This window comes from Balaenoptera acutorostrata, chromosome 12, assembly GCF_949987535.1.
Source record: "Balaenoptera acutorostrata chromosome 12, mBalAcu1.1, whole genome shotgun sequence".
Classification (NCBI taxonomy): domain Eukaryota; kingdom Metazoa; phylum Chordata; class Mammalia; order Artiodactyla; family Balaenopteridae; genus Balaenoptera; species Balaenoptera acutorostrata.
This window is the reverse complement of record NC_080075.1, coordinates 87119410-87146973: the sequence shown is the minus strand read 5'-3', so window position 1 is coordinate 87146973 and position 27564 is coordinate 87119410. Positions and strand designations below refer to the sequence as shown.

The following is a 27564-nucleotide window of genomic DNA, read 5'->3' as shown; positions in this document are numbered from 1 at the left end:
TGGTGGTGATGGTAGTGGAGGGGCTGCTGGTGATGGTATTGGAGAGGGTGGTGGTGATGGCAGTGTAGGGGGTGGTGGTGATGGTAGTGGAGGGGGTGGTGTTGGTGGTAGTGGAGGGAGTGGTGGTGATGGTAGTGGTGGGTGTTGTGGTGATGGTAGTGGTGGGGGTGGTGATGGTAGTGGTCGGGGTGGTGGTGATGGTAGTGGAGGGGGTGTTGGTGATGGTCGTGGTCGGGGGGGTGGTGATGGTAGTGGAGGGCTTGGTGGTGATGGCAGAGGTGGGGTGGGGGTGATGGTAGAGGTGGGGGTGGTGGTGATATTAGTGTTTGGGGGTGTGGACATATTTGCTCTTCTGTGACCCAGATTTTCTGCGGCTGGTGGCAAGGTGTCTTGGGAAGCACAGACCCTGATGTCTCTCTGGTAGCTGCTCACGCCAGTGACATGGCAGGCAGATGGGAAAGTCTGCAGGAGATACCTGTCCACCTCCCAGAGACCCAGGGACTCTGAGTCCCTGGGACTAAGATTGCAACCAAGCCCCTTCCTCAGCAGAGACTGAAAACCCACAGCATGTCAAGGAGGGAAGGGCCCGAAGAAGCCCGCTCATTGTCCCGTCCATTTTATGGGAGGGGAAACCGAGGCCGAGGGAGTCTAAGGGATTTGTCAAAATGGCCTAGAGTCAGCAAAGGGAACCAGAACTGGAACCCATGCCTACCTTCTCCCGGCCCCGGGCTCCTTCCCTGAACCAGGCGCGGGAAGGCTTGGGGCATCTCCTCACGGGACGGACGGTGAAGGGTACCAGAGGGGCCTGGCAGTTGGCCTGGGGCAACTGAAGCCTTTTCCCTTCTGGGTCACCGGGGCCGCACTTCCGGAAGAGGACTCGAGGCCGGCCCCTCCCGGGTGCCGCCTCCAGGCCTCTCCCACACCCTCAGGCCAGAGGCCAAAGGTTAGGGAGGCGGAGCCGGTGCTTGGCCCCGCCCCTGCTCCGAGATCCAGGCGGGGCTGAGACCGGGACAAGGCCTCAGCCGGGCAGAGTGCGCTAGAGAGGGGCAAGGGGCCGGCGTTGGAAGAGCGGCGGCCGGGCGCTGCAAGGCCATCTGGGGGCGTGGTTAGGGCCGGGGGCGTGACCTGAGTGGGTTGATGGGTGGGGCTAAATTGGGGCGTGGTCGAGGCGGGGGCGGGTCCGCAGGAAACTTGAGCTCCCGCCCCGGCCGCGTGCCCCGCCTCCGGGCCCCGCCTTCGCGTCCCTTCCTTCCCGGGTCTGGCAGGCGGGCCGCGGCGACTGCAGACGGCGGACTGGCGGATCGGCGGACTGGCGGGCACCTCCACTTCGCTCTCTCCCTCACTGCCGGCTTCCTTTTGTCTTTCTGGGAGGAGATGAGCGCAGGGCCGGCGCGGCGGCTGCGGGCTCACGGAGGCCCGCGCTCCTAGGCACCCTTTCCGGCCTCGGCGCGCTCGCCCCTCACAGCGCCCCGCGCCCGCCCCAGCGCCGGTGGCTCGGAACTTGGGCTCGGGGAGCCGGCGGATAGCGTCCTGCGACGGAGCAGGTAGGAAAGGGACGGGCTGCGGGGTTGCGGGGAGTACGGGCGTGTGCACCGGCGTGCGCTGCGATCGGGCTCTCTGCGTGTGTGTGTGCGTGTGTGTGTTGCGGGGTGATTGTGTTTCTCTGCGCGGTGGAGTTGTGGGTGACTGAGTACGGTGGTGTGTCCCTGGAATGGCGTGTCCTCGTGGGGATCCGTGTGTGCAGTTCGATGTGCACATTTGGGGCTGCGTTTGTGGAATTGTGTGTCGGGGCGCAGTTGCTGGTGGGGACCGGGGCGGGGAGCGTGTCGTGTGTGAGCGGCTGTGCGTGAGGCGCGTGTGGCAGGGTGGGCGTGGGCGGTCCACCTCGAGCGCGGAGCCCGGGGTCCCGGCCGGCCGGCCCAGTGCGGACGGAGTACAGAGCCCCGGAGGATAGCTGGGATCCGAGGGGGCTAGCCCGGGCTTAGGGGGCAGCCCGGGCTAGCCCTGCCCGGGGACAGGTCCGCGCGGCCCACGTGAGTCGCCTGGGGAGGGGGCCCTCGCGGCGGCCATCTGCTCCCTCTTCCCCAGGCAGAGGGGCGACGTACAGAGCCCTGCTGCGGAGTTAGGAGCCCTGGCATCGCCGTGACTCGCACTGCGACCTGGGCCCGACACGCCACCTTCCCGGGTCGCGGTTTTCTTATCAAATGGGGACAGTTCCTCCCTCGGGGTCTGTCGTGACGGTTAAAATGAGAACCACTAAAGATAGCTCTCGGCCCAGTGCCTGGCACATAGTAGGTGTTAATGTTAATTGGATTAGCGTCTCTCTTTTAAAAAATCCTTTTGTTTTCTTTATCGTGGGTGGGACTCTTACACCCCCCCGCCACCCCGCGCGTGTTTTGTGCCTCACTCGCCGTCCTAACTTAACCATGAAGCTCCGAGATTCGAGAAAGTTTAGGCTGCCTGCTGCGCCGCCTCCCCGCCGCAGCTGCCGGGCGGCGCCGCCTCGAAGGTGCAGTAGCGCGCAGCGCGGGGCGCCGGCCCTTCTCTAGCTGCGAAGGCTCCGGCGGCCGAGCGGGGGTCCCTCTCCTGGCCGAAGGCAGAGGCTGCGGAAGTCAGGAGCCCTTTTGTTCAACAAGTGCCTAGGCCCCGGGGCGTGCACATCTGCAATCTGAGAGCCCCGGTGTGAAGTGGCGCTCCCCGCAGAGACGGATCTCGGGCTCCCAGGGCACCCTGGCCAGGCCTGGTCACGCCGAAGGCTGCCCCCTTTTCCTCCCCGCCAACATCGATTCCCCCTAGAGGAGCATGATTGCCGGGACGGCGAGTCCTGCCTTAGGCCCTGGCATTGAACACTCTCTGGATACCACCGCCCCCCACCCCCGTCAACGGCAATCCCCTCTCCCTTTGATCAGCCTTACGCAGGAGGCTGAGGGTCTGCATCCTAGTCCCACGCCTTAATTTTTAAATTGTTTAGTTTCAAACCTACTACTCATTGAACTGCAGTGAATGTGCACACAGCTCTAACCACGATTCTCTCTCTGGCGGAGTCCTGCCAGCAGCACCACAGCGCTTGCTCAGACCCAGCAGGGTGAGCTGGCCAGGGCTGCTCTGCCGCCTTCTGCCACAGCCAGTGATTCCTTTCCTACATCTCTGGTTTCTTCCTCTCAGGACCCTTCCCGGTAGGAAAAAAAAAAAAAAAAAAACCCTTCGCCAAGGGAGCAGCTGACCTCATGGTACATGAGGCTGTTAAAATGAAGCACTGGCATGGAGTGGGCAGGGCCCGCGTTTGGGTCTAGGTGCCTTTCTAAGTATCAGATGCTCCCGGTTGGTGTTCTCAAGGAAGCTTGTTCAGGCTTTTATGACACAGTAGCAGAAACCTCTGGTTTGTCTTCCACCAGGACCGAAGCCCTGAGATCTCAACAGTGATTGCAGGTCAGGGGAACGAATAAGCTAATTTGTTATCCTGATTTGGTGTCAGGAGCACACTTAGAATGGAACCTGCTTTTCGTGTTTCGTAAAATGGTTTTATATCCTTGAGGAGAGAAGGCTCTTGATCTGAATCCTATTCTCTTCCCCATAATCCAATTCAATAATAATATTTTAAAAAATTCAGTCTGACTTTCTCTGCTCAGAAGACAGACCAAAAGCTGGAATTTTTTTCCCCCCTAGTTAAAACCAGCCCTTTGCCTTAAGGAAACCAGTGTTTTGGCCCTAGATCTATTTCTGTTTCACTTTTGAAAGCGCCTGTAATTACCGAGCTCTTGAGGTTTTATTGGATAATGTGCCAGAGGCAAGGGCCAGGGGCTCTGCCTCCTGTCTGCCGTGGGACGTGGTGCTGTGTCCTCGCCTTGCCTGCTCCATTTGCATTCCGATTTTTGTAAGTTGGAAAATAGATGTCAACGTGCGATAATAATTTGGGAGACCTGGCTTTGGGAATCGGATGCCCGGAAGGTCATCTTCTTGTGGAGAAACAAGAATAAGTCAAAACCCCGGACGAACAAAGATGTGCCCGAACTCCAGCCCGTGACCCATTCATTTCCGCTGAGCCCTTCTAGAGAGAGGCTCTAGAGAAATAAAAAGCTTGGATGAATTCCTTCAGAATTTGTCCTAATGTCCCTTTCTGGCCACAGGGCTGTGCAGAATTAGAAATACAAGCGACAGAAGGGCAAGGAGCGGGCCCCCGTTGGCCCACACTCCCCAGCCTGGGCCTTGCACTCACCAAGCCCCATTTCTGTTGGAGCTGCTGTGGCGTTTCATCTGGTAAAGAGGTAGCGCTGTCATCTGGGGCTGGTACCCCCCTCGTTTCAGGGCTCTGTGTGCACAATTCCAAGGTCGCCATTCACATAAAACACCATGGTGAGGGACTTCCCCGGTGGTCCAGTGGTTAAGACCTCGCCTTCCAATGCAGGGGGTGTGGGTTTGATCCCTGGTCGGGGAGCTAAGATCCCGCGGTGATCCCACGGTTTTCTCGTGGCCAGAAAACCAAAACAGAAAACAGAAGCAGTATTGCAACAAATTCAATGAAGCCTTTAAAAATGGTCCACATCAAAAAAAAAAAAAAAATCTTTAAAAACAAAACAAAACAAAAAACAGCATGGTGAGTGTTCGTCCCTCAGGGTAGTCTGTGTTGCGCTTAGTCCCACAGGCCTCCCCCAGACTTACTCTAAGACCTTGCATTGCCACTTGGAAGTAGTGGAGTGCCAAGGTCTGCTAATCCAGGGTGCTAATAAGGGGCCCCAGAGTTTATTTGGCACCAGATAGCAAGCTTCTTGGCAGCCAAAATTTTATCTAGGTTGGGGATTGGGTTTGTGTTAGAATTTAGCATTCCAGCAAGCCCTAAACAGTGCTTGTTTTTTGCAGGATAATGCTTCCAATTTATGAGTTGCCAGCCTGGACTTGATGGGGGATTATGTGTGTTTTGCTAGTTTGTCAGCCCCTGATGTCGTTGTGCTTGGGGAAGGAGGGCACTTGGAGGCTTAATCATGCTCTACTTTAGGACTCACCATTATCCCACAGTCTCGTTGGGTTCCTTTCATGTTTTCATGCCCACACGCAAGTCTGCACATCTGTGCATCTCATGTGGCTCTTGTCTTCTTCCCTTTGGGTTGAGTTTCTAATCAGGGGATGACAGAGGGTAATTGTATATGGAGATAGCAGAGCGGGCTTAGGGCCTCTCAGTGCCACTTGCCCCATGGAAAAAACTCTTTCTTTCAAATCACTTTCCACCAAAAAGAAAAAAAATCCCGTTGGAATCTACTGGTGTGGGTTTAATGTAACTTCAGGTAATCAATACAGTTTGACAGGTGGAACATTTCTTAGGCACTGAGCAAGGTGCAAGTCTAAAGAATTAAAAAGAAAAAAATCATCTGAAAAGCTCAGTGAATCCTTTAAGAGAGCCTTGCCTCGGCCATGTCATTTCAAGTCGAATTGAATTTCAGAGGCAATGCTTCATATCTTTGCGTTCATGACACGTGACTAACTAAAGACACTTTCTGAGAGGCCTCAGGCTCCCTCCCCCGCCTGCATCAGGGCAGCAAAGATGCCTTCTTTTACCGTTACATTTTCATTTATAAGCCCAGTGCACCCTATCCCTAGACCCCTGCTTGCTAATCCAGTAGCTGTGTTTTCTGGATATTTGTCTCTTTTTAGAGTCTTAGTACAACCCAGGCTGGCAGGAAGCCAGAAGACTGGAGTAGGGGTGCTGGCATCAGCCTCACCTGCCTCGTTAGACGAGATGTCTTCTTTGAGGAGCTAGTGATGGGTTTCTGACCCTTGATTAAGAAATACTCAGGATTGTTAAATTCTGACTCTTTGGATAAAGCAGCCATGGTCTTGGACACAGGAAAAAAGCTTTTGGAGGTATGCAGTTCCCCTCTTGAAAGTCTTCCCTGATTGCCTGAATACCCTGTTGCCCTAGCCAAAGTCTTCCCTTGCTGTGTGTCCCCTTGGTCAGGCACCTGCTGTCACGTCTGTGCACTGACAGTGAGCTCTCCCACCTCCCTGACGCAGTGCTGTGTGTGTGCTCCGTGCTACTACACGTCAAAGCAGAGCCCAGAGTCCACCGCCCCCTTCCCTTCCCCCATTTCCCCACCCATCTAATGGGTCAGACCTCTGCTGCCCAGCCCTCCTCCCCATCCCCATGCCTCTTCTTCCCAACGCCCAGCAAAGCCTGATCCCTTAGCCTGGAGCTCGGCTTCCATTTCATCCTGTCCCTTTCCACCCCCCTCAACCCCCCGGTTCATTCTCTTCCTCACTAACTTCTTCTGAACACCTACTGTGGCCTTGCTTCAAGCTGGGCTCCGAAAGCTGGGCACGGGCTTCATCCTTGCCCCTGAGAGCTTGGTCTTGGCTGGGGGTGGGGAGAACATCTAGTGAGCTGGTGGAATTGACAGGTGCTGGGACGGCAGCTCCCACCCCGGCCCGGGCCTGGGGAAAAGCCTCGGGAGGAGGTGTCTGGAGGGAGGTGGGGGAGTGGAGCGGCTGGAGGTGGGACAGTGAGGGTGGGGCCAGGCAGGTGGGCACAGCGTCCTTCTTCTCTCCCAGCCAGACTTGATCCACTAAACTCCTACTCGATCTTTAAAAAATTTTTTTTCAATTAACAGCTTTACTGAGGTGTAATTCATATACCACAGAGTGTACCCATTTAAAGTGTATTAGTAGGACTTCCCTGATGGCGCAGTGGTTGAGAATCCGCCTGCCAATGCAGGGGGACACGTGTTCGAGCCCTGGTCCGGGAAGATCCCACATGCTGCAGAGCAACTAAGCCCGTGCGCCACAGCTACTGAACCTGCGCTCTAGAGCCTGCGAGCCACGACTGCTGAGCCCGTGTGCCACAATTACTGAAGCCCGTGTGCCTAGAGCCCATGCTCCGCAACAAGAGAAGCCTGTGCACTGCAGCAAAGAGTAGCCCCAGCTCGCCGCAACTAGAGGAAGCCCGCGCGCAGCAACGAAGACCCAACGCAGCCCCCCCAAAAAAAAAAAGTGTATTATTAGATGGGACTTCCCTGGTGGTCCAGTGGTTAGGACTCTGAGGTTTCACTGCCGCGGGTGAAGGTTCTATCTCTGATGGGGAACTAAGATCCCGTATGCTGCACGGCATGGCCAAAAAAAACCAAACAAACAAACTATTATTCGATACTTTTCAGTAAACTTACAGAGTTGTGCAACTGTCACCACAATCCAGTTTTAGAGCGTTTGCCTCGGCCCTGGAAGGCTCCCTCGTGCCCATTAGCTGTCACTCCCTGTTCCCACCCCTGGCCCCGGGCAACTACCCACCGGCTTTCTGTGTCTAGATTTGCCTTTTCTTCCTCTGGTTCCTTTTATAGATTTGGTTCAAGGGTCCCCTCTGGGAGGCCTTCCTGGAGTCTTCCAGTTAGAATTGGCTTCTCTCTCAGGCTGCTAAAGTAGCCAGTGCTGTCTCCCTGTAGGTTGGGGAGCTCTTTGAAAGAGCCTCAGGTCTTACTGGCCCCTCATCTGTCACCTAGCACAGCGCCGGGCACCTGGGATGCCCAGAGCATGTTGGCTGGACTAACTGAAGTTGCCTCCCTCACGTTTCTTTTGTGAACTCCCGGAGTATCCAGCAAAGTGTTGGAATTTAAAGTACAGGGTGTGTAATTGTGTTATGAGGCCCTGCTACATTATCTTGTTTCAGCAGGAACATGTGAGGCAAATGGTATCAAACCCATTTTTTAAAATGAAAACATGGAGGATGCCCAGGGCAAAATAAGTAGCCCAAAGCCATTGGTAGATAGTAGAAGAAGCAAGAATTAAACCTTCTCTTCCACACCTATTAGGTAGTAAGGAGATGCCCTTCTGTGGCTTTTCCTGCCATCACCTCCCAGGCAATGTAAATTCCTTCGAGGGCATGAGTGGTACAGGGCACAGCTTCCTTTGCCCCAGTACTTGGCCTGGTAGGAGTGACTCAGTTTAAGTGTGTGGATGTGCAGAGAGGTTTCTTGGTCAATAGATGTGGAGGAAGGCCCTGGGGGAGGGAGGGGGTGCACGCGCCGCCATACGTTGTGCGTTTCAGAAGTCTCTTCCTGTGTCATCTTTTTAATTAATTAATTTTATTTATTTTTGGCTGCGTTGGGTCTTCGTTGCTGAGCGCAGGTTTTCTCTAGTTGTGGCGAGTGGGGGCTACTCTTCGTTGTGGTGTGCGAGCTTGTCATTGCGGTGGCTTCTCTTGTTTCAGAGCATGGGCACTAGGCCACGCAGGCTCAGTAGTTGTGGCGCTCGGGCTTAGTTGCTCCGCGGCATGTTGGATCTTCCCAGACCAGGGCTCGAACCCGTGTCCCCTGCACTGGCAGACGGATTCCTAACCCCTGCGCTGCCAGGGAAGTCCCCTCTTGTGTCAGTTTTGTTCTTTGAGGAAAGTAGCAGGGGAGGAGATCCCATTTTACAAATGTGCAGCCTGAGACACAGAAATTGTATACCCAGTGTATATAGGTCGATCTGGGTCTGGTGTGTAGACCACCAGGTCACAAATGGTCTCTACCACTCACTGATGCAGAGAACTTTCACCGCGGACACTGAGAGTGTCTTGTTTCTTCCTGAAGGATTGGGGTTGTTGGACCCTATTTTTCAGAATATCCCAGGGGAAGGACCAGGGATGGGGTCAGGCAGACCGGCGTTCCAGTCAGTCTCTGCTCTGTTGTTTATTGGCTGAGTGACACTTTCTGAGTTTGCTCATGTGAGAAAAGGGGTTCTGGGCCCCCATCAGACAATGTCATGAAACCTGGATGTAGAGGACCCAGTTGAGTCCGGCTGGTCACATGTCTGCGGAAACGGAGGCTGCTGCATGGCTTCCTCAGCAATAAGTGTTTCTTTTCAAATTCAGGTTTATTAGGCATATTTTGACCCAGACGGTAGCAGCAAGGCACGTGACATGAGAGCCTGTGAATATGTGTGTGCCAAGGGTCCTGGGAGGGAGCCGGGAGGGCCGTGATTTGGAGTTTGGGAGCTGCCGTGTTGGATTGTCCCAGCTCTCGTCTCCTGCGAAGCGTCGCTCAGGGTCCCTGATGCAGCCACACTGACCCTGAACTTGGGGGGGGGCGGCACATAGAGACCTGTGGGTTATTCCTCAGACATTAGGAGGCCCAGACCCCCTAATCCCCTCCCCCTTTGGGCACTTGGAAAGCGTTTATTAGTTTGGATGCGTGGGTGCCAATGGGCTGAAGGGGGGCTCCTGGCAACACTGGCAGAGTTATGATTCTGAGCAGCCGTATGTGTGGATCGCAGTGCTGTTTTCCCTCCAGCAGCAAAATGCTCGGGTCTCTGCTTCCTTCCTGTGCATTTAACAGACGTTTCCAGAAAACAGAATTGACGACAGCTCCCCACCCTTCCCTGTCACTCCCATCCTTTCTCTCTGCTGCGCTGTAATCCACTTTTGGAGGGAAGTGAGGACCTCTCCAAATCAATCACCTGGGTTTAAAGACAGTCGTTTCCAATGTCGTGCCGTTTTCTGTACTTACGGGCGTGGCTGAGTGAGCCGGTGGGGGGGTCCCCTGACGGGCAGGACTGGTGGCGGGCTCGCCCCCTCTGTCACTCTCAGCCCTCGCCAGAGCGTGGGGCGGCGGCGGCGGCAGGCATGAGGCTTTATTAAACATCCCTCAGTCGTGCGGTGCCGGTGCCACGCTTTGTGACGCAGCCTGGGCTGCCTGGCTCAGCCTCCAGGGGTGGGAGCCCGGCCGAGCTGCTCCGGCTCGTTTGGGTGTGTTTCTCCTTCCCGGCGAGCAAAGGTAGAAACAGGCCTTGGACAGATGCTACGTCCTGGCTTTCCTTCATGCCAGAACTTTGGCATTCTTATTCTCTGGGGATGGCTTTTTTTCTCTTCTTTCTCTCTAAGGACAGGATAAAGGATTATTGCTTTTATTAGCCTACATTCCCGGTGATGTGCTTTTACCTGACCTAAAGACAATATGGCCTGGCTGACTGTTCTCAGAGGTAGCTGTAAAGTGAAAGCTTGTGCATTTGGGAATTATTTTCAACATTGTTGGTGGGGGTGGGGCAGGGGAGGTGTAGCACAGGTAAGGGACTCCAGGTCCTCGGGGCCAGGGACTCTCAAGCAGTGTAAAGGTCTCCCTGTGTTCCTTCCACTGTAAGTCCTTCCCCCTGTGTGTTGTCCTGGGCCAGTTGCTGGCTTTCCAGTGCAACCACATCATCCTCATCATCGCCCGTCACTGTTAGTTACCATCACTGTCACCCTCATCATCACCATCACCACTATCATCACCATCACCACTATCATCACCATCACCACCACTAGCACCACTATCATCACCACCACCACCACTAGCACCACTATCATCACCACTAGCACCACTATCATCACCATCACCACCACTAGCACCACTATCATCACCATCACCACCACTAGCACCACTATCATCACCATCACCACTATCATCACCATCACCATCACCAGCACCACTATCATCACCATCACCACCACTAGCACTACTATCATCACCATCACCACCACTAGCACCACTATCATCACCATCACCACTATCATCACCATCACCACCACTAGCACCACTATAGCCACCATCACCACCACTAGCACCACTATAGCCACCATCACCACTATCATCACCATCACCATCACTAGCACCACTATCATCACCATCACCACCACTAGCACCACTATCATCACCATCACCACTATCATCACCATCACCACTATCACCATCACCATCACTAGCACCGCTATAGCCACCATCACGATCACAGTCATCATCATTCAGTCTCAGCATTGCTTCCCAAACTTTGGCTACTGCATCACATAGCCCATTTCTGCTGAATTAGCTGTTCTTTGGGGGGGGATGCCCCCTAGTGTTAGGGGGGTCACGAGGGGAGTTATGACAGGGTGGTGGTAGGCACAGAGGACCCAAATGGGTGGATGATGGAATGTTACTCTGCAAGTGGCCTCATGAGAATAACTAATCTGTAAGATTCTTGGACAAATCTCACCTGCGATGATTAATTTTATGTGTCAGATAAAATTTTATTTTTTAATTTTATGTGACAGGGCTAAGGGATGCCCAGGTAGCTGGTAAACCATTATGTATGGGATGTATGGGTATGTCTGTGAGGGTGTCTCTGAAAGAAATTAGCATTTGGTTCAGTAGACAGAGTAAAGAAGATTGCCCTCACCATTGTGCATGGGTGTCATCTAATCCATTGAGGGCCTGAGTAGAACAGAAAGGCAGAGGAAGGAGAAATTGGCTCTTTCTCTTGAGCTAGGACATGTATCTTCTCCTGTCCTTGGACTTCAGTGTTCCTGGTTCTTGGGTCTTTGGACGTGAACTGGGACTTACACCGCTGGCTTTCTTGGTTCTCCAGCTTGTAGGACGTCTTGGCCTCAAATTGTGTGAGCCAATTTCTGTAATAAATCTATCTATATATGTATATACAGTAGTCCCCCCTTATCGGTGGTTTCACTTTCCACGGTTTCAATTACCTGTGCTCAACTGTGGTCCAAAAATGTTAAATGGAAAATTCTAGAAATAATTCCTAAATTTAAAACTTTGCGATGGGAGAACAGTATGGAGGTTCCTCAAAAAACTGAAAATAGAACTACCATACGACCCAGCAATCCCACTACTGGGCATATACCCTGAGAAAACCATAATTCAAAAAGAGGCATGTACCACAATGTTCATTGCAGCTCTATTTACAATAACCAGGACATGGAAGCAACCTAAGTGTCCATCGACAGATGAATGGGTAAAGAGGATGTGGCACATATATACAATGGAATATTACTCAGCCATAAAAAGAAATGAAATTGAGTTATTTGTAGTGACGTGGATGGACCTAGAGACTGTCATACAGAGTGAAGTAAGTCAGCAAGAGAAAAACAAATACCGTATGCTAACACATATATATGGAATCTTAAAAAAAAAAAAATGGTTCTGAAGAACCTAGGGGCAGGACAGGAATAAAGACACAGACATAGAGAATGGACTTGAGGACACGGGGAGGGGGAACAGTAAGCTGGGACGAAGTGAGAGAGTGGCATGGACATATATACACTACCAAATGTAAAATAGATAGTGAGTGGGAAGCAGCCGCATGGTACAGGGAGATCAGCTCGGTGCTTTGTGACCACCTAGAAGGGTGGGATAGGGAGGGTGGGAGGGAGACGCAAGATGGCGGGGATATGGATGGGGACATATGTATATGTATAGCTGATTTGCTTTGTTATACAGCAGCAACTAACACACCACTGTAAAGCAATGATACTCCAATAAAGATGTTAAAAAAAGAAAAAAAGAAAAAAAAATAAAATTTTGTGATGTTCTGAGTAGCATAACGAAATATCACACTGTCCCACTTCATCCCCCTGGGATCCCCAACCATCAATATCATCTGCTCCTGACATCCAACCATCAACATCTTCATGGCTCAAGTGATCCAGGATCCCCAAAGCAGATGATCCTCCTGACATATCATCAGAAGGTCAATAGAAGCCTAACATCGTAATGCGTACGTCATTCACCTCACTTTATCTCATCATGTAGGCCTTTTATCATCTCATGTCATCATAAGAAGGATGAGAATGGTACAGTATGCTATTTTGAGAGAGAGACCATATTCATATAACTTTTATTACAGTAAATTGTTATAATTGTTCTATTTTATTATTATTGTTGTTAGTCTCTTACTGTGCCTAATGTATAGTTTAAACTTTATCATAGGTATGTATGTACAGGAAAAAAATATAGCGATATAGGGTTCAGTACTGTCTGTGGTTTTAGGCATCCACTGGGGGTCTTGGAACGTATCCCCCTCGGATAAGGGGGGACTACTGTATGTGTGTGTGTGTATGTATATATATGTGTGTGTGTGTATACACACACACACACAAGATATAAGATATATGCATATCCTGTATTTGCATATGTCTCTTTATCTGGAGAACGCTGGCTAATTCACCACCCATTCTTTCAGGCCCAGGGGGGAGCCATTGTCACCTTTGTCCCCCCAGGGAGGACAGATTGGGCTCCTGGCCGTATTCTCCAGGCCCTTTGCTGATGCGCTTCTCTAGGGCCTGACCTAGCAGGTTGGGGACTGAGCTCCTCTGCCTCTCCCGGGGCAGTGGGCCTCTTTGCATATGGGGCCCCTGTGGATTTCTCCTCCGTGGCCCCGCATTCCTGGCACTGAGCCTGGGACTCAGTGGATGTCCAGATGTGTGGCCAAACCACCATCCTCTTCTCTCAACTGTAGGATGGTGAGTGAATTGAATTATTTAAAACTTAGCACCTCAGCTAAGGGGCTTGCTTTGCAGTCCTGAATGTGCGACTGTGCGGTTCAGTGCACTAATGCTGTTTCCTGTGCTGTCACTGGTGGTGAGTGTTTTACGTGTTCAGGAAAAGTGCAGGACAGTGGCCTGGAAAGCATCCCGACGTTATGGGCTGGTGGAGTGACTGCCCTCCTGTTATGAATGTCTAGTTTCACTTGGCATGGGCAGCTTTTCCTCCCCAGATCTCAGTTTCCTCATTTGTCAAATGCAGCTCGGGGCTAGATAACCTGTAAATTCTCTGTCAGCTCTACAAGCCAGGAAAAATGCTTACAATTGTAAACTTGAGGGGCTTCCCTGGCGGTCCAGTGGTTAAGACTCCTCGCCTCCACTGCAGGGGGTGCAGGTTTGATCCCTGGTTGGGGAACTAAGATCCCACATGCCGCGCGGAGTGGCCAAAAAAAAAAAAAGTAAATTTGAGCTGTAAGGCACATCCAACATAAAGCATAGAGAGAATTTTTATAGCTAAACTGGCTGCAACAAAAAAACGAACCTCTTACGAGACAGATGCAACTGCCATCTGAAGAGCTGGCATCACAATTCAGAAGAGAGTGATAATATTGAGGAACACATTTGTGGAGCACAGACTAGAAGGAAGGGGTAGGGCAGAGGGTACTGAACTTAGGGGGATGACCTTTGTGTGTTTCATCCACCCATCCGTCCATTCAGTGCCTTCTTATAACTTCCTGTGCCAGGGGTGGTGCTATGTCTTAAGGAAGCTGAGATTAAGAAGGCAGGGACTCCTGGTACCAAGGAGGAGTGTGATTTCATTGGGGTATTCGCTGTGGGAGCATGGAAGCAGGTTGGCAGTTGAGCTGAGATCTTAGGCTCTAGATCCGAGAGCCTTACTTAGAAGCTGTTTACGATTCCTTTTTTTAAAAAAACATTATTTATTTGTTTATTTGGTTGCACTGGGTCTTAGTTGCAGCAGGCGGGATCCTTAGTTGCGGCTCGCCGGCTCATTAGTTACAGCACGTGGGCTCCTTAGTTGTGGCTCGCCAGCTCCTTAGTTGCGGCATGTGAATGCTTAGTTGCGGCATGCATGTGGGATCTAGTTCCCTGACCAGGGATCGAACCCAGGCCCCCTGCATTGGAAGCGCGGAGCCTTAGCCACTGTGCCACCAGGGAAGTCCCATGTCTACAATTCCTTTAAGAGGGCAATCTGGCAAGAAAAGCCAGCGTAGAGGATGTAGATGTTGCCTTCCTCAGTGTAACGGGGCACTTCTGTTTTTTCTGGGAGGTCATGCTGCTCACGATCTAAGAAACTGGTGGACTGAACTTCTTGTTTTGACTAATTGTGAACCAGAGAAAAGTCAGAATTAGGGAGTTTTGTAGAAGATAAGTAATTGTATTATTTTCAGACAAAAGTATATGTATTGATGCAAACTCCTAACCAGCTTTCACCTCAAATTGGTCTTTTTAATGAGTTACTAAGAATTCTTTGAAATGAACATATTTCTGGCAGTAAGCTAGTAAGTATTTGCTAAAGGGGTTGAAAATAAGCAATTTAAACGTGTCTCTTAAATATGGGGCTGAAAAGCAAGATGTAGAACTAGATAGGGAGGGAAAAAAGGGTCAGAGAAAATAGATGGGAAGGAAATACACCGAACTGTTAGCAGTTGAGTCTGATGGGATCATGAGTGGTTTCTCTTTTCTGCTTTTTCATATTGCTCTACATTCTAAATTTTCACCCACGGGAATGTATTAGTTTTGCAATTAGGAAAAAAAGAAGGTTTTAAAAAGGAACCCCAAGAACGCATTCCTCTGATAACCTTGTTTACCCTCTTAATTTGCTTAGCAAACTTTCTTTTTATAGGCAGACTGGCTGGAACCCATAAATTCCATACTTGTGATGATTTGAATTAATGGAAATTTATCATGCTACATTGTTAGAATTTGTTAATCTCATCTAAATTCAATACTGAGTAACTCTATTAACTTGGATATAAAAAAAAATGTTCCAAGTCTTACAAGAAATTCGCCATTTCAACGTGGCAGGGGTAGAGTTTGTTTATGATCTAGGATGTGCTTCTTCTGTTTTGTTTGCTTCACTTTGGGCGTTCACTTTGTTTTTTGACCTGGAAGGAGGCTTCGCGGCTCCTGCTGTGTTGACATTGGGTCTTTTAATGAGGTGGTTTGATGTCCTCGGACCACCTACCCCTGCTTTTCCTTCTGTATTCTCATCACTGAGTGATCGCGCAGTGGCCCTCTTCCAGGAATAATCTCCTTACTGTGTGTCTCTCAGGCTGATGTTTTTTAGCTCCCTATTTGAAAATAACTTTTTTGGTTTCCCATCCCATCCCAGCCCTTCCTTCCTGACTCCCCCAGAGTGGAACTGCTGGTCTTCAGCTCCTGCAAATTGAAGGACTTCTGAGGGTGATCCTTCCCCGCTGCCTGTCTGCTCCTGCCTTGAACTTGGGTTGATGTTGGGTTGACTTGGGTTGACCTTGGGTTGATCTTGGGCTTATGTTGGGTTGACTGTATTTATTTACCGGCTGGTGAGCAGGGCCATCTCAGCCCTTGTTAGGGCCGTGCCTGACTTTTGGTGGCATCCCTCCAAAGGCTTCTTAGGCTGTTATTCCTGTCGTTCTGCAGAGGTTTAATCTGTCTGAGTCCAGGATATTGAGTCAGCAGTGGAAAGTTATGAAGGCAGAGCCAGCCATAAGAGAAATTGGCTAATAGGAAAGATTAATTTCAGAGTGAATGAAGGAGAGGGATGCTTGGGGGCTGGGCTCTCTCTCCAGGCAAATAATATTGCTATAAAATGTGATAAATCAGAGGTTGCCTTTGCTACTAGCTCAGTGCCTGCTCATAGTTTCTTGAATTAGAAATTTTTAAAAAATCGTATCTTTATAGTCTAGTGTCTTGTATTTATGATCTTGTGAAAGAGAATATAATTGTCAGCAAAATTACATACACATCTGGTTAATTATTTCAGGATCTTCACTGTGAGGAAACCATATTTAAAAAAAAATAGTATGGCCCCTGTGTTCAGAAATTGTTATTTTTGAAAGCTGGGTCCTTAGCTTATTGCGGGATTCCACATGGAGGCGGGAAGGAAGCTCTCCTGTCACTGGAAACAGGTAGGTTACCATGGAGACCGGGTGTGTCCCACTGGTTTCTTGGGTATCCCAGTTGTCCTGGAGAAGGAATAAACCTCACTTTCTGTGATATTTCTGAAACTGTGTATGTGAATTAAATTTTTCTAAACAAAGATCCTCTGTTTTATTGACTTACACAGGGATTTCTGACATAATTTTGCCCTCCGTTCTGTTTGCTTAATTTTTAACACGCATAACCCTACCTTTCCTGCCAAAATGCTTAAAATGAATTGAAGGAACACCTACCCCAAAACAACAGCTGGAACAAAATCTTTGAATAAAGCCAGGAATGCTCTCTTTAGTGTGAACGATGATTACCCTGTACAGTCCAACAAGTTAGTTCAATAATTCTATATTGTATGCCAAGTCCGGCTCTGGGCCTGGGGATACAACTATGAACAAGATGCTGGGGGACCTGCCCTTGTGGAGCTTATATTATGATTGCGACCCAAGACAGCAGGAAGCCAAGGAGGGACCCTGGGCTGACCTCCCCTGGCCTACGCTGCTGGCCGCTGCCACACAAGCGGGCCTTGAACGCCTCTCACTGTCCCGTGGGGTGAGAGCCCCCGGGCCTTGTTGGAGGGATGACATAGCAACGGATTCGTTTGAGCTGTTCTTATTCACAGGCATTTTCCAGAGTGTAGAACAGTGCTTTATCAGTCTGCTTATCATGATTTTATACACAGAAAAAATCCTACTCGTGCCTATGCTTGGGTCCCTCTCCATCTAATAGTTTCTAAAGGCAATCCCTTGATGGTTAACTGTGTAGAAAGCTCTTTGCACTTCCTGCGTCTTGTTGAACACCTGGCAGTTTCCTTTCTCCCTTCATCCCGTTCGGCTTCAGCATCCTCCAACCCCATGGAGACAGACTGCCTCCCCCGCCCCCAACATTAGCAGCTGGAGGCCCGCAGTGGCCATCCCTGCCTCGCTCTCCCGCCCTGTGCTTCTTTGCAGTCACTTCATCAGCAAAGGCACATCCACTCTTTTCCTTCCCTTCTGCGGGTTGGTGGTCATGAGCAAAGGCCTCCTTCGACCCCTCCGCTGTGCTGGACGGCCCGTTTTGCACAAACGCGTTAACTGGTGGGGACCTCGAGTGGGCTCGTCACAGCCTGAAGAGGCTGTACATGGGCGTGGCACAGAGTTGGTGGCTGTGTTGGCTTTTAGCGACGTTGAGAAAGTGGCAGACGCCGGCCTCTGTGTGCACTGTGATTTGACTGGAGAGCTTGGTCTCGTAGCTGTAGAGGATGCTGCGATCTGAACAAGAAAACAACCTTCAGACCCCAAGTGCCCTGGGCTTAGGGACATCCTGCTTGGTTGGATTCCAGCTTGGAGGTAACTGCACACTGGAGATGTCTCTTCCTGATGCTGCCCTGACTTCCTTACCGTCTAATGGATAGGGAACAGACCATTCTTTTTTTTTTTTTTTTGAAATAATTTTTGTTGGAGTATAGTTGCTTAAAGTGTTGTGTTAGTTTCTGTTGTAAAGCAAAGTGAATCAGCTATATGTATACATATATCCCCTCCTTTTTGGATTTCCTTCCCATTTAGGTCACCACAGAGCATTGAGTAGGTTCTCATTAGCTATCTGTTTTATACGTGGTAGTATATGTATGTCAATCCCAGTCTCCCAATTCATTCCCCCACCCCAAGACCATTCTTTTTAAAGGAAAAAAGTCACTTCTATCACTTTGTCCCGATCCTGCTTTCCTCCCCAAGGCTCAAACACCTCCCACCTTCACCTTCTCCACGCAAGTCCCTTGGGTCTGCCAGGCACTGCCCTGGAGCATCGGTTTACTCATCTGTGAAATGGGAATTATAGAAGCTCCCAGGATTGTTGTAAAAATAGCCGTTAGACCTCCTGTAAACTCTTAAAGTGCTATATGAACATAAGGCCCATCACCGTCATCAGCATTATTATCATCATCATCACCAGTCTTTTTATTCACATCCTGCTGCCCCTGACACTTGATCGCCTAAAACAGCAGGGTCTTTCTGGTTTCCTTTGTGGAATTTGAGTTCCCAGTCTTCTGCCCTTTTCCTTTCTCTGGTCTGGAGTCAACTTGTGGTTTTCATTTTCCTCCTGCAAGATGTTAGCCCGCAGAAGAGGTCCGGGGAGTGTACTGTCTGAGCCTCACAAAGGATGTGGAAATTTGTATCTGCTCCTCCATCTTCCCGGAATGTCGGATCTGCTCCGTCTTTCTGTCTCCAGGCAGGGAGCGACTGGCTGTTTGTGTGCTGGGCAGCCCGGGAATTTACTGCTCAGGTTAAAGACATCTGTTGGAATAAGGGCAGTCAGCTTGGCTCAAATCAGATCATATGTTGAGCAAGCAGCTCCCCTTAAACCTGCTCCTGGATTACAGCCAGCTGTGTGGTCACCTTTGTCGGGGACAGAGGGCCAGGGTTGGGTGGGGACTTGCTATGAAACTCTCAGGGACTTTTTATTTCTTATTTTTATTTTTTTAAGGGACTTCTTTCACATCTGACCTTCTCCTTGCTCAGGGAGCTGGTCCTGGGGACTCCCCATCACGGCCTTGCATTTGGGTTATGATTCTCAGCACCATCATTTGAGGAGAGGAACATTTGCTACACCTTTCTGCTTGCCCCTTGCACCCTCCCAAATCACCCTCACAACTCCCAGCCTTGCTCAGGGGTTGCCTCTTCCAAGAAGCCTTCTGGGCCTGCTCAGGTGCCCTGCTCAGCTTCCCTGCTCTTCCTGGGGCAGTGCTGCTCTGGCTCCCACGGCCCTGCCATCTGCAAGGCTCTGGTCCTGGCCAGTCATCTCCAAACGTGGGTCTCATCTTTCCTCCAGGCCAGGGGCTCCTAAGGGCAGGGACCACGTACTGAATAGTCTCCCTTTAAGTAGAGACCGGGCTTGGGAAGAATCCTTAGGTAGGGAAAGGTGCTCTCTCATGAACCGGCCCTCCATTCATTCATTCATTCATTCACATAGCTCCCACTGTGTGCCAGGCTCTGCTTAGGAGAATATCCAGCAGAAATCCTGCCCTCTCAGAGCTTATGTTTCTAGCTGGGAGCAACAAGCAATAAACTAAATTAGTCAATTTGTAGTATAATACAGTAATACTTAGAAGATGTGGGGGAAAAAAAAAGGGAATTCCCTGGTGGTCCAGTGGCTAGGACCCCAGGCTTTCACTTCTGAGGACCTGGGTTCGATCCCTGGTCGGGAAACTAAGATTCCAAGCTGCAAGGTGCAGCCAAAGAAAAAAAAAAAAAGAAGCTGTGGAAAAAATGTTAGTGAAGGTCCAGAGGTATTAGATGGGGGGTGGGGGTGGGTGAGAAATGAAATTTTAAATAGAGTGGTCAGAGAAGGCCTCATTAGAAGGTGATATTTGAGCAAAGACTGGAAAAAATGAGGGAGCTGGTCACGTGGAGCTGGGCAGGACAGCAGGCACAGGGAACAGCAAGTGCGAGGGCCCCTCTGCTCAGAGGCTGGACAACTAAAGGTGCAACCTTCCAGCCTGGAGAACCCAGTGAGTTTTGGCCAGTGAGATGTCAGTTCAAGGCTGCTGGCATGCTCTCCTATCCCTGCTCCCTTCCTGAATAAAAAGCCAGAGTCCCAAGACAGAAAGATTTTGACCCATCCATCTTCTCCTGCCTGGAAAGCAGATGCAATTTGTGGAAATAGGGTAGCCATCCTGTGATCACGAGGCTGAGATCCATGTGCTAAGGATGGTAGAACAGAAAAAGACTCTAGGTCCTTGATGGCATTCTTGAACCGCTGCCCAAGCCCTGGACACAAAGAAAACCCTTTCTTGTCAAAGCCATGGTTTGCTGGGTTTTAGGTTGTTTGATGGAATGTCCAAAAGAGAACCTGCTATTCCCAAGTCCCCCAGATAGACCACTGCCTGCTCAGATATGGAGGCAGGCCCAGGAGACATTCTAGCCCCTTCTCAGCTTTTCTCTCCCTCCATCCTATCAAGCTGGTCTCTTAAGTTAGTCATCAAGATCTAGATCCCCCAGATGCAGCCCAGTCTCTCCAACTTCACAGCTCCTGTGCTGCAGTCACACCACCTGCTTGCGTGATTGTCAGTTTCTAGCCGGTTTCCTGACCCCGCCTCTCCCCACACCCACCAGACCCATCGCCAACACACAGCCCCAGCCCCAGCCCTGCATGAGCCTTCTCTAATGTATGTCGGTCGCATTGCCCCACGCTCTCAAATCCTTGCTTGCAGAGCAAAGTCCAAATGCTAAGCGTGGCCTGAAAAGCCCTCCTTGTGACCCTCGACCCTGCCTGACCTCTTGACCAACCCTTCATCCCCTACATGACGTCTTGAATTCCATTGACGGGCAGTTCCTTATCGCCCATTCACTCCTCTGGGCCTTTGCACGTGCTGTTCCTTCTGGGAATCCCTGACCGCACCCCCTCCCCCAACAAGCACCCACACATCCTTCAAGAATCGAGCAGGGCTTTCCAGACCAGTTGATCCCTTTTCCTGTGCACCCGACTCTGTTGTCCGTGTTAGAGCACCTCTTGGAGGGGGGGAAATGGCATTTAAAAAAATACGTCTTTCTTCCCAGTAGACAGAATTCCCCGGAGAACAGAGATCAAACACGTGTGGTCTAGAGACTCTAGCCTGTGTTGGGCTTTGCATCAGGCCTGTAAGCAGCACTTGCGGTAGATGGATGTTCAGTTGGAATTGCTGGGGGTGGTGGGTGACTGAGGCAGTTACAGGTGTTGGCCCCCAGGTGAGGTCCCTTCCCTCCCACCTGCACCCATATCCTTACAGGCCCAGAAGTGCCTTCTCCAGGCAGGAGCCTCACCTCACTTATAATGATAAAGAAAATAGTAAAAGCTCAAGTAACTGGCAGCATGCTAAGTGCTGTGCATGCTTTATCGCAGGTAATGAGAAGTGGCCCACCTTTACTCATTCAACAAATGGTTATCGAGGGCCTACCAGGGATTCTTCTAGGCACAAGGGACACATCAATGGGAAAAAAAAAAAAAGAACCCCCCCCCCCAAAAAACCCTCCCCCATGTCCTCATGGAACTCACATACACTTCCATTGTTGCTACTTCACACGCCTTGCACTAAAGCACCAAAAGCATTCTAATCATTAATTTTTAAGTGCGATGCAGGAAGTCTATGAATTTCAGTTGATGAATTTCAACATGCAAAAGGTCCTGCTGTCTTCTCAGAAAAAAAGAGGAGAATTAAGCAAAAATGTGCTTCCAGCAAGTCAGTGAAGAATTTTTCCAGACACGAAAATTTTAAATTATGAGCTTTCATCTTGCTGTTTTAAGGGTCCCACTATTAAGAAGTCATTCACCCTGTTGTCATTAAGGGTGAAACCGAGACGTTTAGTTATGTAAAAGCCAATTAAAATAAATGCAAATACTGTTTCATTGTAATGTTAATTTTGAGAGCTGGATCAATCAAAGGTTGTGGAAATGCCAAAGTTGTTAAGACTTTGGTTGCCATGACGACAGCACTCCATCTCCGGTGGTCTGGTATTCAGGTTCCGGCTCTGGCGGTGACTGCGTGTCTCCGGGCAGGGTTGGAGCTTCCTGCAGTCAGGTGTGGGTTCAGCCAGGCTACCTGTTTCGTGACCTTGGGAAGAAAGTCACCATCCCTCTGCTTCAGTTTCCTCGCTGTAGGGACGGCCCCTCCACAGCTTTGAGTGTAACACCGCCATTCAGCGCTTCTCAGAAACCACCGCATTAAGTTTTGGGATTTCTCGTTGGCCCTGCTGGTTTTCAGCCTCCCTTTTGGGGAAATGTGAATAACAGAGGCGAGGGAAGGTGAAAAAACCGTTGCTGCTCCCGCCTCACCTGTCTAACTGACCTTTGGTGAAAATGGAGTCCTTTATCATTGTGGCCAGCGAATAGCTGCCCTGTTGTTGTTTGTTCTGGGGTGTGTGTGTGTGTGTGTGTGTGTGTGTGTGTGTGGAGGGTGAGGGCAGTTGTTGGGTTGAACTCAGTGCTTTTAACCCATCGCCTGCGATAATCACATTTTCTCAGGGGTTTTTCTCTGGGGCCACCGTTGTTTTCTAGATGAGGACGTCGGGACTTGGTGCGTGGCTTGTCCGAGCTCTCAGGCTCCAGGTGGCTGGGCCAGGATTGGTGCAGGCTCCCAGGTGCTGGGGTGGGCTGTCCCCGTGGAGCCCCGGAGGCCCAGGCTACTCGGCCTTGCCCTGCACCCGTTTCTGCAGAGAGTGGCTCGGAGTGGGGCCCAAGGAGTCTCCCTCGTCAGCATCAGGCTGCAGGCCTCAGTCCCCAGCTCCAGGCCCAGAGCTGCCATGATGTTTCTTTTGGGGTGTCCTGCAGAGAAGCTTCCTCGTGCTGCGTGGTTTTAGGACGTCACGAGTCAGAAAAGTGTGCATTAAACATCTGCTCTCCTGGCTGGAGGCGGGCCCAGGAGCCATTGCTCAGGTGCCGCTGGCCTGACTCACTGTCCCTGCCCTGCGGTCCTGCTCTCTGGCTAAATCAGGGCTAATTAGTGCTTTCTTGGGGCTGCACTCCGGGTCCTTGTTGAATGAGATCCGACTGGCCTTTTCCCACTCTTGGGGGGCGGTTGTTAGGAAATGATGAAGCAGTTGGGTTTGTTTTTTTATTGGAGTGTAGTTGCTTTACAATGTTGTGTTAGTTTCTACCGTACAGCAAAGTGAATCAGCTATACGTATACATATATCCCCTCTTTTTTGGATTTCCCTCTCGTTTAGGTCACCACAGAGCATTGGGTAGAGTTCCCTGTGCTATACAGTAGGTTCTCATGGTTATCTATTTATACATAGTGTCAATAGTATATATAAGTCAATCCCAATTTCCCAATTCACCACCCCCCCTTCCCCCTTGGTATCCATACGTTTGTTCTCTATGTCTGCAGCTGGGGTTTTTTTAAACTCTGTGCAGGAGACAGGCTGTTGCACTAACGTTTAACCTGCTGCAGAGCCGCCTGAAAGTGAGGTGAGGACCCAGAGAACTCAGAGGGGGTGAGATTGGACTTCTGCCACGGGCCTGCGGTGGCCGGACTCCACCTCGGTGCCCGCACCCATCGCCTGCTGGGAGCTCCCCAAATGCATCCTGGACAGAATAAGCACAGAGGCGGCAGGGGCACTGGACAGCCTCGCTCCCAGGCCTGTTGGGGGGTGTATGGGTGAATTAACTTAGCCATGTAATCTTGGGGTTGCTTCGGAAGTCTCAAAGTGCAGCGGGGGTCTCCCTGCCTCCCAGGCTGCTGGCCACGGGGCCTGAGCGAAGGCTGCCCGGTCGGCCCCAGCAAGTCACTGAGAAGGGAGGGTGCTGGTTTCAATGTGGGTTGAAGGAGGCTGGCACGTCATCCCCGTCTGGCATCCTTGGTCTCCTAAAGCAGATGGTGGGAGCCCTGTGGTTCGTCCTGCTTTCAAAACCTTGTCCGGGGACTTCCCTGGTGGCGCAGTGGTTAAGAATCCGCCTGCCAGTGCAGGGGACACGGGTTCGAGCCCTGGTCCGGGAAGATCCCAAGTGCCGCGGAGCAACTAAGCCCGTGTACCACAACTACTGAGCCTGCACTCTAGAGCCCGCGAGGCACAACTACTGAGCCCGAGCACCACAACTACTGAAGCCCGTGCGCCTAGAGCCCGTGCTCTGCAACAAGAGAAGCCACCGCAATGAGAAGCCCGTGCACCGCAACAAAGAGCAGCCCCCGCTCGCCACAACTAGAGAAAGCCCGCGCGCAGCAACGAAGACCCAACGCAGCCAAAAATAAATAAGTTTAAACAAACAAACAAAACCTTGACCGGCCACTCTCTGGGGGTGGAGGTGGGGGTCAGGTCGTGCTGGCGGGATGCTTGGCCTGGGAGTTAGTGGCCTGGTGTGTGCAGCCTCCCTGCCTCCCGAGCCTCAATGTCCCCACCTGTGAGGTTAGGTAAGGCCACCCGCCTGGCCAGCTCGCTGTCAGGGTGAGAATCAGAGGGGAGAGTGTGAGAGAGGCTGGCTTGAAGCCTGTGGAGCCCTGCGTGAGGGACTCACTTTCCTTCTCAGCGGCAGCACTGGTGAATTTATGAGACATGTGGTTTCTCCCTTTGGAGGACTTGGGATGGTGTCACTAGACATCTTCTGTCTTTTATAGAGCCCTTGCCCCCCCTTCCCCTCTCCCCACGCACTTTGAGGTTGGCTGGGGCTTTCTGACAGATGCTCCCGGCTTCCAGCCTGGGCTGCTGGCTACCGAGGCCTCTCGCCCCAGATCCACCCTGGGGTCCAGCTGCGTTGGACCGTCACCATCCCCCAAACGCATCCCCTTCCGGCCTCCAGCTGTTTGTCTCTGCTGTCCCTTTGGCTCAAGGGCAGGTGTCGGCTCCTCTGGGAAGCCCTCCTTCCCCAAGCTGGAGCCAGCTCTCTGGCTGGGTGGCCAGAGCACACGGGGCTGGCCCTGCTTTGACGTGTGGACCCCACATCTCAGAGGCAGAGAGAGCGAGAGCCTCTCCACTGCAGCATCCTCCAAGGAGATGAGCCCACCTGGGATGTGCGCCGGGGCCCTTCTTCCCTGTGGTCCAGAGCCCCGTGCAGCTTGGGGAATGGCTCCTGTCACCTGCGTCCACCTGGAATCTGGCTTCACCTTCCCCACTACTCCTGCGATTGGCAACCACGGCTAAGAGTTGGGGAAATACTTTGGTATTCTTCTAGATCATGTGAGACACAATTTCCAAATGTGCGTTTCGTGCACAGCCATCCTGTTACCCCAAAATGTGTAAAGCAGCTCACCGGTGGTGAGGGGACTGGGTCAGTTGCTTCTCTCGAGCCCACGCAACGGCCAGTGATGGGTTAGATGCCGGCTCTTTGCTTCTTGGCGCCGTGAGCCCCAAGCAAGTCCCTTAACTGCTCTGAGCCTCCGTTTCCTCACGTGTAAATTATCTTGACCGGGGAAGGCTGTCACGAGGATTCTATGAGCTAGTGGTGATTAAAGTGCTATTGTATTCTTGTTAGTTATTTTGGTAATGTTGGGGCTCAAGAAGTTTTTTTCTGATTTATTTTTGTTTTGGGACTGGACAGGAACCAACTTACCAGAGTCATCTGTGGGTGTGAGTACTCTCACCTTCAGCCAGGGCTTAATTTTGGCCCCGAGCTCTGTCTTATTCCGGGAGAGAATGGTGTTATTCAGAGCCGAACTGCGCGGGACTTGGTTCTCTAGGTAGCGTTCTCTGCAGATGGCATTAACGCTAATGACTTACTATATATGTATTCACAAGTGGGTGATTTATGGTTACACCAGACCCGTAACTTTTCATTTCCTGACTGATGTAGCAGAAGCTTCATTTGTAATGGCCTGTTGCATTTAGTAAGTGTAAAAAGACTTCAGTTGAAGCCATTTCTGTCCTCAAGCCGTTTGTTCGTGTGGTTCTGAGGCAGCCTGGCCTGGTGTGATGGCTGGGACAGCCCAGGGCCGCCCGCACTTGCCTCCACGCGTGGCCTACTCTGTCTCCTCAGGCACCCTCTGCAGTAGGCAGGTGCTGGGGAGGCTCCCATTTCACAGAGGAGGACACTGAGAGGCCCAGAGAGGTTAAGTGACTTCTCCGAGGGGTCACAGCTCTGCATGGGAACTCAGGGGTGTCTGACTCCAGCCTGGAGCAGTGCCTGGCACGGAGCAGGTGCTCGGTAAGATTTGTTGACCACCATCTGGGTTACCTCCCCACCTGAATACTGTCTGCTACAGATGTTCTGGCCCGTGAGGGGTTGTCAGGGAAGATTATTAAATGCAGCTTCCTGGCCTCGTCCCACCTCTCCTGCATCAGGGGCACCAAGGGTGAGCCTCAGAATGCCTGTGAGCTGCCCGGGGGGGCTCATGCACCCAGAAGCTAGAAACCGTTGGCTCCAGCTTTGTGGAATCCAGCTCCTTGGCAGTCCTGTGGTCAGCAGGATAATGGCCCCGAATGGAGTCCACATTTTAATCCCTGGATCCCATGACTGTGTTACCTTACATGCTGAAGGGCTTTGCGATGTGATTAAGATGGAGGACCTTGGCACGGGGAGAGTGTCCTGGATGACCAGAGTGGGCCCGGTGCCACCAGGGGCGAGCTCTTAAAAGGGAGGAGCCTTTCCCAGCTGTAGTCAGTCCCATGGCAGTGTGACTTAAGAATGGGCAGCGATGCAATGCAGCGCCGCTGCTGGCTTTGCAGATGGAGGAAGGGGCCAAGAGCCAAGAGATGTGGGTGGCTGGTAGAAGCTGGAAAAGGCAAGGAAACAGATTCTCCCTTAGAGCCTCCAGAACGGATGTGGCCCGGCGACACCTGCCTCTCAGTGAGACCCATCTCTCCTGCGTCACTTCACACTTTCCTCCAAAGCACAGCCCCCGTCCCACCATCCTGGCCCACTGCTTCCACCCCCCCTACCCACCCAGGCCCCGATTCCTGGCCTCCAGGTAGGTGCTGGGCTGGCGTGGTTCCCAGCTGCAGGAACCATGAAGTTCCCCCGAGATGAAGATTCCTCCGACAAAGTGTGTTTGAGGTGATGCTGGCCCCATCAGCTAGGCCTCAGATTTGCCACGCTTTTCCTGATAAAGCAGCAGCAGTAGGCCCTGCCCCCCTGGTGTGCATGGGGGCACAGGCTTTGGCTACACAGATCGGCGGACGGTTCCAAGAGTCTGGCTCCAGGATTAGCTGAGCCGTGCAGGGTCTCCCACCCTCAGAACATTTCCTGTTATTTAAATCTTGGTTCTTTTGCTTTTTAAACTAAAGACTTTGTGCAGTTTCTGTGGCGAGCCAGAAGTGTTTTCCTGTTCAGAGTGGTCCCGTGATCTTTGAGTGTGTGATGAGGGCCTTGTAATGGGACTCAGTGAGGCCTTGATGGTCCCAGTGTAGATCCTTTTGCTGAGGAGGAAAGATGATAAATGTTCCCTGACCAGGGATCGAACCCATGCCCCCTGCGGTGGAAGCGCAGAGTCTTAACCACTGGACCGCCAGGGAAGTCCTGGGTCAGTTTCTTAACCACGCCACTCTCAGTGTTCCCTCTGAGTGGGAGGCTTAAATAACAGAGATTGATGGCCTCACGGTTCCGGAGGCTGAAAGTCTGAGATCAGGGTGTCAGCAGGGTTGGTTCCATCTGAGGGCTCTCTCCTTGGCTTGTGGACGACCACCTCCATACTATGTCCTCACGTGGTCACCCCTCTGTGCGTGTCTGTGTCCTGATCACCTCTTCTTCTAAGGACACTAGTCAGATTGGATCACGTCCAC

The 27564-nt window shown here is 51.5% G+C and overlaps 1 protein-coding gene across 2 annotated transcripts in view; it reads left to right on the top strand.

Moving 5' to 3' along the window:
• The first annotated feature begins 1234 nt into the window (after positions 1 to 1234).
• The window catches only part of HPCAL1 (hippocalcin like 1), a 113662-nt gene continuing 87332 nt past the window's right edge, over positions 1235 to 27564 (top strand). Inside the window, exon 1 of one of the 2 annotated variants that reach the window (XM_057558431.1) lies at positions 1235 to 1544. The gene's annotated coding sequence lies outside the window, so the exon portion shown is untranslated. The remainder of the gene's footprint in view (positions 1545 to 27564) is intronic. The other variant, XM_057558430.1, reaches the window with a different exon arrangement.